General features: G+C 42.0%; 1 protein-coding gene across 1 annotated transcript in view; it reads left to right on the top strand.

Annotated features, from left to right (window-relative positions):
• The window catches only part of LOC122792361 (D-beta-hydroxybutyrate dehydrogenase, mitochondrial-like), a 124,663-nt gene that overhangs the window by 96,244 nt on the left and 14,365 nt on the right, over positions 1 to 14,054 (top strand). The window lies entirely within an intron of this gene.

Below are 14,054 nucleotides of genomic sequence, written 5' to 3'. Positions count from 1 at the left end.
ATGTATAACAAGAAAATGGAAATCCACTGTCCCTCCAAGTTATGAAGACTTCATATCTCTATTAAAGGAATCTGCACAAAAAGAAATAAAAGTCAAAGAAGAAAGAATTTTTCCCAGACGTTGGACAGACAATCATTGGAATAAAATCGTAATACTTATAGACACATTACAAAAGGATAGAATTTCTTCTACATGAAATTGAAATGTCATAAACTAAGATGGACTTATGTGAATATATGCCAGTAAAGGTTATACTAGTTCTATCAGATTATTCCTATTTATAACCTTATTGGTTAATCCTTTTCATTGGACCACCTGTAAATATTGTACATATTGTTATAGTTATTAACTATTTTCTTTTATTTTGAATTGTAATTTAAATTTACTGTATCATAATTTGTCTACAAATAAAAAAAAATAAAAAATATTTAGCAAAAAAAAAGAATCCTGAAAGCCCAAAATCCTCAAAGTTCAAAATCCTGAAAACACACAGGATACCAGCACTCACTATATTCCAGCACAAGTACATACAGAAGCATATTACCCTTCAACTATATGCAGGGGGGCAAGCCCCCCTGCACCCCACACCCCCTGCTACTTAAATATATCAACTCCGAGACTGCACTTTAGTACATTAAGTGCAATCTTGGAGTTGATATATTTAAGTAACAGGGGATGTGGGGTGCAGGCTATACTTGGACAACAGTAATATAGTTTGTGTTTTATTTGTTTCTGTATGTACTTGTGCTGGAATATAGTGAATGTTGGTATCCTGTGTGTTTTCAGGATTTTGAGTTTGCTGTATTTTGAACTTTCAGTATTTTGAACTTTCAGGATTTTGGTCTTCAGGATTTTGGGCTTTCAGGATTCTGTAGCGCTCTTATATATATATATATATATATATATATATATATATATATATATATATATATATATATACATACAGAGAGAGAGAGATGCATTTGTGTGTGTGCATGTCTGCGTGTACATGTGTGTATACAAATGATAGTTTTGTTGTTTTTAGTTTTGCATGCACCAAGGTTGCTGTTTGGCTTATAAGTGCTGGCTGCGTAACATTTGCATTTTTGATGTACTGTGGTACCCATTTGGAAATCAACGAATGTGAATGTCGACATAAGTTAGTATAACTATATATATGTATGTGTGAGTGTATGTATATATATATATATATATATATATATATATATATATATATATATATATATATATATACCAGAAGTCTAAACCTCAAGATGCATGCCCTCAAAGCCCTCCTCAGTATGGAGAACATCGATGTCTGTGCTGTGACTGAAACCTGGTTCAAGGCTCCTGAGAGCACCCCAGCACTATCAGGTTATACCTCATATCATGCGTTCCAGCCCCAAAATCCGGACCGAACCACAAAAGGAGGGGGAGTATCCATATTCATAAAGGATACACACACCTCCAGGTTAGTGGCAACGCACGAAGCATCGGAGACCATCCAGGTGCAATTAACCATAGGTAAAACTGCCCTACAGTTTGTAGCATGCTACAGACCACCTTCTCAAACTCAGGAAACCCACACAGCCTTCCTGAAGACACTGGAGAGTATGAATGTCTCTCCAAACACCATCATATTGGGTGACTTCAACTACCCAAACATAGACTGGGAACATTACTCAAGCCCCAACACCCTAGCCCAAAGGTTCCTGGAGTTCATAAACTCAAATGCTATGGAACAACTAGTCACCATTCCCACAAGAGGAGAAAATATACTAGACCTGATCATCACAAACATGGGGACAAAATGCTCCACACCGGTAGTATATCCCTCATTGGTGAGATCAGACCATAAATTAATCTCATTGGAGATCCACATCCCACCCCCACCCCCAGCAAAAAAGACCACAGTGAAGAACTTCTCAAAAGCAAACTTCACACTTCTTAAGACTGGAGTGGTATCCTTCAAGGCCCCCGAGCCAGTGGAAACCACAACCCACGCTGCTGAAACCCTTACAAATGCCTTCTACGAGCACCTCCAGGGATGTATGGATCAAGCAATCCCTAATAAAATCAAGACCCTTTCCACCAAAGGCAGGCACCCAGTCTGGTGGACCCCAGCCATAAACAAACTCTACAACAAGAGGAGAAAGCTACTACATGACAGAGCAAAATCCCTAAAAGGGAAGGCATCTCTGATCAATACTAGCAAAAACTACGATCACTCATAAAATCATCCAAGGCCAACTTTGAGAGAAAAATCGCTAATGACACAAAAGACAATCATAAGGCCTTCTTTAGCTATGTTAGAAACCTGGGTGGAAACTCCCAGATATGCTCAGAATTAGTCCAAAATGATAAAAAAATCACTGAACCCACAGACATTGCCAACATACTGGCAGACAGGTTCAGTGCAAATTTCTCCCTCCTCCCCAAAAGGAGAAATATCTATCCCACCAGAGTCTAGCCTCCCAAACATCTCAGATGCCCAGGTGAGAGCTGCTCTCTCTAAAGCAAAAAACACAGCATCAATGGGACCGGACGGTATCCCCGGCTGTGTGCTACACGAACTCAATGAGGAACTAAACCCACACATAAGGCTGCTGTTTAATCTTAGCCTTACTACAGGATACATACCCAAAGAATGGTGTACGGCAACTGTGGTCCCACTCCACAAAGGCGGTGCTTCTACGGACCCTGGAAATTACTGCCCCATAAGCTTGATGAGCCTTGTCTGCAAAGCTATGGAGAGGATCATAATGGAACTCATAAATAAAGACATTGGGGACCTACAGACACTGGATCCTACCCAATTTGGCTTTGTCAAGGGCAGATCCTGCCTCTTGAACTTGGTCGACGTTTTCGAAACAGTCACTAAGGCCATTGATGAGGGTAAGGCAGTTCACACAGCCTACCTTGACCTAGCAAAAGCGTTCAATACAATACCCCACTCGGGCATCATAGAAAAGCTCACCAGCTTAGATGTAAACCCATATGTCACAAGATGGGTTGCAAACTGGCTCAAGGACAGAACACACAGGGTTAGAGTTGCTGGTGCCATGTCAGACTCTAAGCCGGTCATGAGCGGTGTCCCACAGGGCTCAGTCCTGGGCCCCCTCTTGTTCGGCATTTATTTTTCTGAAGTGCAGGCAAACATACGGGGATTGTGGCTGACAAAATTTGCAGATGACTGCAAACTGGGCACCATAATTGACACTCCATCAGACACAGACATCCTCCAGAGAGGTCTCATAGAAATGGATAACTGGTGCCAGAGCCATGGCCTTAAGCTAAATGCCAAAATATGTGTAGTCATACCCTTTGGGAAAAACAAGGTAACCCCTAATTACCACATAGGTGGTAATCCATTAAACATGGAAGAAGTTATCAGGGACCTGGGGACCCAAGTTGACAGTAACCTCTCTTTTGACACTCACATTGCCAAAGTGGTTAGGAAGACCTTCTACATTGCCCACCTGATCATGAAGGGCTTCACATCCAGATCAGGAGAGGTCATTGTACCCCTGTATTCTTCACTTATCAGACCAATGATTGAGTACAACGCCCCATTCGGAATGTACCTTACCCGACACCTGCAGCAGTTGGAAAGACCCCAAAAGTTCCTCACCAAAAGGATAAAGGGGCTCAAACATATGTCATACGATGCCCGACTGAAGAAACTCCAGCTCTATTCAGTCGCATACCGTCTGCTCAGAGGTGATCTGTGCCTGACATACAAGGCCATGTCCAACCTGGAATTAATGGACATGCTCCACCTCAAAAAATCCAAATCCACCAGAGCCACGAGAGCAAGAGACTTAAACCTCAACACGGATATAAATAGGATGTGCTGGAGGGACAGATTCATCACCCAGAGACTCCCTACACTATGGAACAGAATCCCAGTCCATGTGAGGCAGAGCCCCTCACTGACTCTGTTCAAGAGAAATCTTGATGAGTGGATGGGAGATCGTAGGTTTACCCCGGAATCATCTCTGTATCACTGCTGGACAGAGGCACAGCAAACTAATGGGTATAGTATTCTCATCCTAAGGGGTGGTGAAAGCCACACACACTCTGGCTAGGCTTATAAATGCCCTAGGGCAGATAGCCTAGTATGAACCTATGAACCTATGAACCTATATATATATATATATATATATATATATATATATATATATATATATATATATATATATATATATAAAATGTGAATGTGAATGACAAATTAGTATTAGACATCTCCACTGGTCATGGAATGGCTGTAATGACCTCCGCTCTCAATCACAAGGCTGTTTTTAATATACTTCTCATCAGAGCACCTTAGACCAGAGATTGATGATTAGCTTTGTAGTGATGTCTTCAGACCTAAGCCTAAACTTTCTGGATTTTTGAATCAAGAGATGCTGAGTTGTCAGCTAATCACCACTTGGTTGGAATTTGTGTCTGTACAGACCTGGCAAATCCAAATATGTATTGAAGGTGTTCTGAGAAGTCCTTGGAGATGCTTTTGTGTGAGATGAGTCCAGCTGTCTCCTCTGGAAGTGCTTCTGTAGTAAGTGTCAGATGTTGGAGATGTGAAGTATGAATGTAGATTGTCCAAGACCTTAGCAGGTGTGAGATCAATAAGGAAGCGTGGTTGAAATGGAACCCGTAGCTACCCTGTGCATATCCCAAAACTGACACCTCTCTACTCAAAGTTGAGTTGCAAAAGAAACAAAACAAAAAAAAGAGAGAAAGAAAAAAAGCTCTTACTACATGCAACTGTAGCAATCTGGCAAACATTTTGCTAAAGCCATATCAAGCCCCCTGCCACAGTTAGTGCCACACAGTCAAGTCAAACTAAGCACTTCATTGCTTCAGTAGAGTGGTAAATACAGTATCATCATTAATTTGCCACTATGGTACTCCCACACTTTTGGTACCTTCCAATCACAAACCATGACTTGCCCCCTGATAGCTTATGCCCAGGGCAGCAGTCCCCTTTACCCCATCCTTGTTACTCCTCTGGGTTGAAAGGAAGTTGGTGTTTATGATGGCGACAACACTGTGGGCTGCTGATGGAACCAGCTCTAAAGGAAATTATTTAGTTAATGAAAGGCACCTTTTATTCAATGCTAGCAGAAGTGTCTCCACATCTGGCCAACAGGTACTAAGGTTCCAGGTTGATAGTAACTGATGCAGTCACTGAGGGTAAGGCCCATGCATGAAGGGAGTTTATTTATGTATTTGCATTTGCTAACCAGGCTAGGACATTGATCTACCTGGGCCGTTTTCAGGCTCAGCCCAGGATAATTCTGGCTAAGAGAATTGCTTTGAGTCACACAGTGTGCAAATGAAGGCTAAGGGAAACAAACTCTTAACTACAGGAAGCAAATCATTAACAGTTCATAGCCTAATTCCTCTGTTTTTACTGCCAGCTTTGGGGAGTTATGGAAAGTAACATCCAGATGGCTTGAAGATGTTCTGGCAAATTACTGACCGATCTGTTTTCAGCAAGGATGGAAAGATGTTGACCTCATCTGGAAAAATTAATGTGAGGTAAAAGGAGCACTTTAAGAAAATCCTGAGCATAAAGGACTAGCATGTTATGCTTTGAGAAGGCATTGCCGGATGCCTCTAGTGATTTCGGGTCAGTTCTGCAGGTAAGGTCAGTGCAGCAGTTGACAGTCTCATGATGGCTAGCATGCAGCAGTGAATGAGATCAGGATGTAAATGCTGAAATCACTAGTTATTGCTAGGATGTCATGTGGAACTCACCTCTTCAATGTTGCTTAGAAGGGAGGTACAGATCATTTAGATTTCAAACTGGGGTGATGTGGTGGTTCTCATTTTCAGAAAGTGAAAGAGAGGGCATTTTGCAGCTATGGGGGGAATCATACTTCTTGGCATGTCTCTTAAGCCAAAGTTAAGGTGATAGAGAGGAGACTGCCTGATGGTTAGGCCACTTATTCCATAAGGACAGTGTTGATTTGATCCTGTCATGGAATACATTGGTCATATTTTTGTACCTGTATGGATACTAAAGGTGTCATAGAAAGTTGGCAGTATACTTTACATGTATTTTGTGGCAGGGACACTGATTTTACACATCTGCAGAAAAAAGTACCAACAAATCTTACATTTAGTCCAATATTTTTGTACCTGTATGGATACTAAAGGTGTCATAGAAAGTTGGCAGTATACTTTACATGTATTTTGTGGCAGGGACACTGATTTTACACATCTGCAGAAAAAAGTACCAACAAATCTTACATTTAGTCCAATTTGATGTATTGAAAAACAGAGTACTTTCATAGAATTTGACATTGTAGACCAGAACACTCATTCACTACAACATCCAGGTCTTCTTATATTAGTGTTTATAATGCTGTTAGCTGTTTTGATTGTTCTGTACCTGTAATATATTTTAATTTTGTTTAAATTAGAGCTGCATTAGAAAATTGTAAGGAACTCATGGCAATAACTGAAAATTATATTTAAAATAATTCCAAGATTTCATCTCTTGAAAATGAAATTGAATTTTGTTTGAGAACTGTAAATCATCATCATCAGTTCCCATTTTTCTACATGGGGTCGGGGAATCATGTTAAATGTCGCCATCTCTCTCGATTCAATGCCACACTCCTGCCTTTTTCGACACTCATGCCTGACAGTCACAGATCTTCTTTCACGCAATCCATCCACCTCTTTGCTGGACATCCTTGTTTCCTCTTACCTTCTTCCTGTCTGTCCCACATCTTCTTCGCCATATTGTCTTCTGCTTTTCTGCACATGTCCAAACCACTGTAATATGTTCTATTTGATCTTTTCTGCAACTGGAGCTACTTTGGCTACTGCTCTTATGTCCTCATTTCTTCCTCTGTCCCACAGAGTGCATCCTACCACCCTTCTCAGGCACTTTATTTCCATCACCTCTAGTTTCCTCATCTGCTCTGCCTTTATTGCCTAGGTTTCTGTACCTTACAGTAGTACTGGTTGTACCACTGTCTTGTACAATGTACTTTTCAGCTTTTTCGGCATTCTCCCATCATTGACTACACCTGACACTGTATGCCAGCTGGCTGAAGCCCCTCTGATTCTAGCATTGACCTCTTCATTCAGACTTCCCTTCTCCTCAACCACCCCTCCCAGATACTTGAAGCTGTTTACCTCTTCCACTGTCTTCCCTTCTATCTCAGTACTCAGCTTCTTCTGATTCCCCAGTTTGATGCCATTACCACTGTCTTATCTGTGCTTAGTTTCATCCTGTGTGTTTTCAGTTTTGCATTCCATTGCTCTATACTTTGCTGGAGTTCTTGCTCAGAGTATGCCTGTAATGTATCATCTGCATACAACAACTTTGTTGATTTGTCCCCTCCAACCAGTTTACTAATGTAGTCCATCACCAGTATGAAGAGCAGTGGGCTCAGAGATGAACCCTGGTGTACACCCACTCCCACTGGGAACCCCTCTGTAAGGCTAAACACTGTTTGTACTTGAGTCATTGGGTTCTTGTACATAGCCTGCACTAATTGTGTTAATGTTTCTGGTATTTTGAACCACTGCAGAACTGCCCAGATCAGCTTTCTTGGGACCTTGTCATATGCTTTCTCCAAGTCTAGGAATGCCCAGTTGGATTCTTTTATCATTTTTAGCTTCTTCTCAACTGTCTGTCTCACTGCAAACATCGGGTAAGTTGTGTTACATCCTGATCTGAATCCGAACTGTTCATCTCCCATCTTACATCCCACTACTCTGAGTAGAGAGCTATAAATCAGTGTCCCTAATGTTGTGAAGTTGGAAAGGCATGTGATCATTTACCCTTGAACACCTTGCAGGATTGAGTAATAGGTCTATCTACCTTTTTGGATTTAATTGAGATTGATTTTAAATGATTAAATGGATGTAGGACTTCTCCAATGATTGGTATTGTCTCTCCTCATTCTCGCCACTTTCTTGGAAGGGATATTAAGGCATCATAGGTTCATAGGTTCATAGGTTCATAGGTTCATACTAGGCTAGCTGCCCTGGGGCAATTATAAGCCTAGCCCGATTCTGTATGGCTTACGCCACCCCTTGATTTGAGTATACTGTGCCCTTTTTTAAGGTTTAGTTTACTGTGCCTCTGTCTAATAGTGACACGGGAGTAATCCCTGGGACAAACCTACGATCCCCCATCCACTTATCGAGATTCTTCTTGAAGATATTCAGTGAGGTGCTCTGCCTCACATGAACTGAAATTCTATTCCAGAGTGAAGGGAGCCTCTGGGTTATGAACCTGTCCCCCCAGCAAGTTCTATTTATTTCTGTGCTGAGGTTCAAGTCCCTCGAGCATGTGGCTCTAAGGGATTTAGATTTACTGAGGTGGAGCATGTCCATTAATTCTGGATTTGACATAGCTTTGTATGTCAGGCATAGATCACCTCGAAGTAGGCGGTATGCAACTGAGTAGAGCTGGAGTTTTTTAACCGAGCAGTATATGGCATCTGTTTGAGACCCTTGATCCTCTTGGTGAGATACTTTTGGGGTCTTTCTAATTGCTGCAGGTGTCGAGTAAGGTACATCCCAAAAGGGGCATTGTATTCTATGATGGGCCTGATGAGGGATGAATAAAGGCACGATTACCTCTCTTGATCTAGATGTGAAACCCTTCGTGATGAGGTGGGCTATGTAGAAGGTCTTTCTAACCACTTTGGCAATGTGGTTTTCAAAGGAGAGATTGCTATCAACTTGGGTCCCCAGGTCCCTAATAACTTTCTCTGTACTTAATGGGTTTCCGCCTATGTGGTAATTTGTGGGCACATTGTTTTTGCCAAAGGGTATGACTATACATTTTTTGGCATTTAGCTTTAAACCATGGCGCTGGCACCAGTTATCTGTCTCTGTGAGACCTTTTTGAAGGGTGTTTGTGTCAGCTGGAGAGTTGATTATGGCACCCAGTTTGCAGTCATCTGCGAACTTGGTGAGCCATAGTCCTCCCACGTTTGCCTGTACCTCGAAAAAGTATATACGGAACAAGAGTGGTCCCAGGACAAAACCCTGTGGGACACCACTTGTGACCGGTTTCGAGTCTGACATGGCTCCAGCAACTCTCACTCTGTGGGTTCTGTCTTTGAGCCAGTTTGCGACCCATCTTGTGACATAGGGGTTTATATTTAAGCTGGATAGCTTATCTATGATGCCCGAGTGGGGTATTGTGTCAAATGCCTTTGCAAGGTCCAGATAGGCTGTGTGGACTACCTTCCCTTCATCTATGGCTTTGGTGACTGTTTCAAAGAAGTCAACCAGGTTCAAAAGGCAGGATCTGCCTTTGACAAAGCCGAACTGGGTAGGATCTAGTGTCTGTAGGTCCCCAATGTCTTTGTTTATGAGCTCCATGATGATCCTCTCCATAGCCTTGCAGACTAAGCTAGTCAGGCTTACGGGGCGATAGTTTCCAGGGTCCGTAGATGCTCCACCTTTGTGGAGTGGGACCGCTGTTGCTGTATGCCATTCTGTGGGTATATATCCTGGAGTGAGGCTGAGATTGTATAGCTGTTTTATTTGAGGGATTAGTTCCTCTTGTAGTTCATGTAGGACGCAACCTGGGATGCCATCTGGTCCCATGGAAGCAGTGTTTTTTGCTTTGGAGATGGCAGCCTTCACCTGAGCATCTGAGATGTTTGACAGGCAGCCCTCTGCCGGGATAGATATTTGCTCTTTTGGGGGGGGGGGGGGGGAGTTTGCACTGAACCTGTCTGCCAGGATATTGGCGATGTCTGTGGGTTCAGTGTATTTTTTTGTCATTTAGAATCAACTCAGAATAAGTCTGGGAGTTGCATCCCAGGTTTCTAACATAACTGAAAAAAGCCTTATGATTGTCTTTGGTGTCCTGTGCAATTTTTCTCTCGAAGCTGGCCTTGAAGGATTTTATGAGGGATCATAATTTTTTGCTAGTACTGATCAGAGAGGCCTTCCCTATTAGGGATATTGCTCTATCATGTAGTAGCTTCCTCCTTCTGTTGTACAGTTTATTTATGGCAGGGGTCCACCAGACTGGACGCCTGCCTTTGGATGATTGGGTCTTGGTTTTGTTTGGGATAGCATGATCCATGCATTCCTGGAGATGTCCGTAGAATGCATTTATATAGGATTCTGCAGTTTGGGCTGTAGTTTCCACTGGCCCTGGGGCCTTGAAGGATTCCACTTCAGTTTTGAGAAGTGTGAAGTTCGCTTTTGAGAAGTTTTTCACTGTGGTTTTCTGGGCTGGGGGTGGGGTCAGGATGTGGACATCCAGTGAAATTAATTTATGGTCTGATCTTACCAATGAGGGATATACTTCTGGTGTGGAGCATAGAGTCCCCATGTTGGTAATGATCAGGTCTAGTATGTTGTCCCCTCTTGTGGGAGTGGTGACTAGTTGTTCCATAGCATTTGAGTTTATAATTTCCAGGAATCTTTGGGCTAAGGTGCTGGGGCTTGAGTAGTGCTGCCAGTCAATGTTTGGGTAGTTGAAGTCGCCCAATATAATGGTGTTCGGAGAGATCTTCATGTTCTCCAATGTTTTCAGGAAAGCCGAATGGGATTCCTGACTTTGAGAGGGTGGTCTGTAGGATGCTATAAACTGAAAAGCAGTCTTGCCCACTGTTAGTTGCACATGGATGGTCTCCGATACTTTGTGCAATGCCACTAACCTGGAGGTGTGGATATCCTTGATAAATATGAAAACTCCCCCTCCTTTTGTGGTTTGGTCCGGGTTTTGGGGCCGAAAAGCATGATATGAGGTATAGCCTGGTAGTGCCGGGGTGCTCTCTGGAGCCTTGAACCAGGTTTCTGTCACTGCACAGATATCGATGTTCTCCATACTGAGGAGAGCTTCAAGTGCGTGCATCTTGAGGTTAAGACTTCTGGCGTTTAGCAGCATTACCCTTAGTTTCTTGTTCCTTGTGCTGTCTATGGGGGTGGGTTTGACTTTTGAGCCTTGCCTAAAAAGGCACTATGGGGGTGGCAAGAGCCTTTGCCAATATCCGAAAGCCCAGTGGTGACAGGTGCAAGCCATCCCTAGTGAAGCAACATGGCTTGTCGAGCATGTCATCCCAGGCTGACAGACACTGGATCCCCTTTGAATGATACTAAAATTTTAGCCAATTGTTAAAATCGATCATTTTGTCTTTGTACTGTGGCATCATTCTAGGTGAGGGTAAGATGCTGCTCAAGGTCAGGGTCATACCAGCCTGGGCTACATGATCAGAGAGCTCCTCTATGTCTCTTTTCATGTAGTCCAGGGAGGTACATCTCAGGTCATTCACACCAGCATGTACAATGACTGAGTCATATTTGTATTTGCTTTGGAGTGACCTGAGTGCTTGCGTTATGTGGTGGATCCTAGCGCCTGACAGGCAGCTCACTGTGACCTTCTCTTTATTTAGCCTGGTGAGCGGGACGTCAGTGTGTCTGACAATAGAGTCACCTATAACAAGAGTATCAGGTGTGTTATTCAGCCTTAAGGGCTGTGGCTGCTTGGCACACTGACTTTGTGGGTTATGTGTTGTGTGTGTTTTGTTTTGAGGTAGCGTTTGCTTGGATGTCTGCTTTGGAGGTCTCTGTTGCTTAGGTAGATTTTTATTTAGAGCCTCCGAGTATGTTTTTGTGTATTTATGTGTTTGGTTCACTGATGTGGTGGGACTATGTGATACTGGAATTGTGTTGTGTGAGGTTACCTTCTCCTCCTGATTGGTTACACCAGTTTTGAGATGAGAGAGCTCAGCCTCCAGTTTGGCTAAATAGCTGCATCTCTCACATATATTTGAACCTGTTTGGAGGAGGAGTGGGTTGTCCGTGTACATGAGACAGTTGTAACATTGCCTCAAAATTCCCAGATTCACCAGCTGGACTGGAGAGGAAACCATTGACTGACCTTTTGGACATGTTAGAGTAATAGGGAAACTGAATTTAAGACGGACCAATAGAGGACAGGGTAATCGTAGAGAGTATAAGAGTAAGTAGTGCTTATGGTTTAATAGTGCTAACTTGTAGGATTACTTAATTGGACCAATGAAGGGCCTTAGAAAGAGAATATGGTGTTTAAATTGAGAGATAGAGCAGTTCTAAGGGAAAAAGTGAAGAGCAGACTTTGTGGAGCCAGGAATAGTTTAAACTCAATTAGGCGGCGCTGCCCGTTGTTGCACTATGCTAAAAACCGCGCAAAACCGCGCAAAAGAGGGTTTTAAGAGAGGAAGATGAAGGAGTTTTGGAATTGACCCAAAATGGCCAATAACACTACAGTTTCAAGTCAGTAACCACTCCCACAGGGCCAGGCAAGCTGCTCAATGTTTTTCACTGCCACTGATCAACAGAGAGACTTTCCTTTAGCCCAAGCAAAAAATGGCCTCACAGAAACTTACAAACAGTTCAAGAACAGCAAGCCTGTAACTGAACTTTTTTAAATCTCAGAAAAGTGGGAAAAAAGCAAGATTTTTTTTTTTTTTTTTTTTTTTTTTTCAGAGATAGCAGAGGTTAACAAGTATCAGCAAGTTATAACAGTACAGTAAATGACCCCACACAAGAGTGCTAGGCCAAAGACAGATAAAATGCAAGTTTTGAGAAAAACGATTTTAAAAATAAGTGCAAACAGGAAATTCAGTAAACAGCTCTAGGTTGTACTCTAAATACAGTTACTAATGCAGAAATCAAATTTAACAAGCCAGAAAATGCTCAAAATAGGCGGCTATGCAGAAAAACTTAGCAAATAAACAGAGGAAAAATACTTAAAGTCTCAAAAGTGGCTCCTTTCTTCTCTCAGCGTTTTCTCCTCTTGGTGGGTGCTTCACCAACAGCCAACAAGCCTGAAAAGGCACCAAAACCATGAGGCAACCAGGTTTTAAGAGAGGAAGATGAAGGAGTTTTGGAATTGACCCAGAATGGCCAATAAAACTACAGTTTCAAGTCAGTAACCACTCCCACAGGGGCAGGCAGGCTGCTCAATGTGTTTCACTGCCACTGATCAGCAGAGAGACTTTCCTTTAGCCCAAGCAAAAAATGGCCTCACAGAAACTTACAGAAGGTTAGGAGTGTATCTAGACTGAACACATGAAGGTTTCATCTTTATAGTCTTCAAGATGATGTCCTATTAGCTTCGAGTAGCTATAATGTCGAGCATACTGTAAAGTAGCTCACTGCTAAGATTGAAGTGACTACAATAAAATTCATACCCACAAAATAAGTGTTCATGGTTATCTGGATAGATGTGGAGACTAGGAAATAACCGCAACACGTGCACATACACACACACACACACACACACACACACACACACACACACACACACACACACACACACACACAATCTGAACTGCAATGCATCTCATTGTATTAAAAACTTATATATATATATATATATATATATATATATATATATATATATATATATATATGTATATATATATGGATCTCCTACTATTCACCGAAAGCACATTTCACTGAAACACATTTCACCGTGCACTTTTCACCGAAAGCACAATTCACTGAAAATACAATTCACCAAAACACATTTCACTGAAAGTTATATATGGCCTTTTCCCCAATGTAGTGCAACCCTGGAGTTATTATATATAGTAAGGGGGGTGTGGGGGGTGGGATGGCGTAGCCCCCCACATATTTTAAATATTTTGAATTATACATGGATATATGCAATTGCAATATATTACTGCTCTCTGAGAATAATATATACATAAAATATGTGGGGGGCTATGCCCCCCACACCCCCCTTACTATATGTACTAATTCCAGGGTCGCACTACAGTGGGGAAAAGGCCATATATAACTTTCTGTGAAATGTGTTTCGGTGAATTGTGTTTTCTGTGAAGTGTGCTTTCGGTGAAAAGTGCACACTAATTTGATTTTTGGTGAAATGTGCTTTCAGTGAATAGTAGGAGATCCATATATATATATATATATATATATATATATATATATATATATATATATATATGAGTATCCATTAATGTGTGAAATAGCACTTTTTTTAGACAGTGACAGCTTCACCCTCCTCCCACTTTTGCTAGCTCTAACCGTATTCTTTCCTATACATTACATTAAGAAAATCCCTTTCC

Source organism: Protopterus annectens, chromosome 1.part2, assembly GCF_019279795.1.
Source record: "Protopterus annectens isolate FY-2018-M chromosome 1.part2, PAN1.0, whole genome shotgun sequence".
In the NCBI taxonomy this organism is placed as follows: Eukaryota; Metazoa; Chordata; order Ceratodontiformes; family Protopteridae; genus Protopterus; species Protopterus annectens.
Note: the sequence above shows the minus strand (reverse complement) of the source record. Positions and strands in the feature narration are given on the sequence as shown.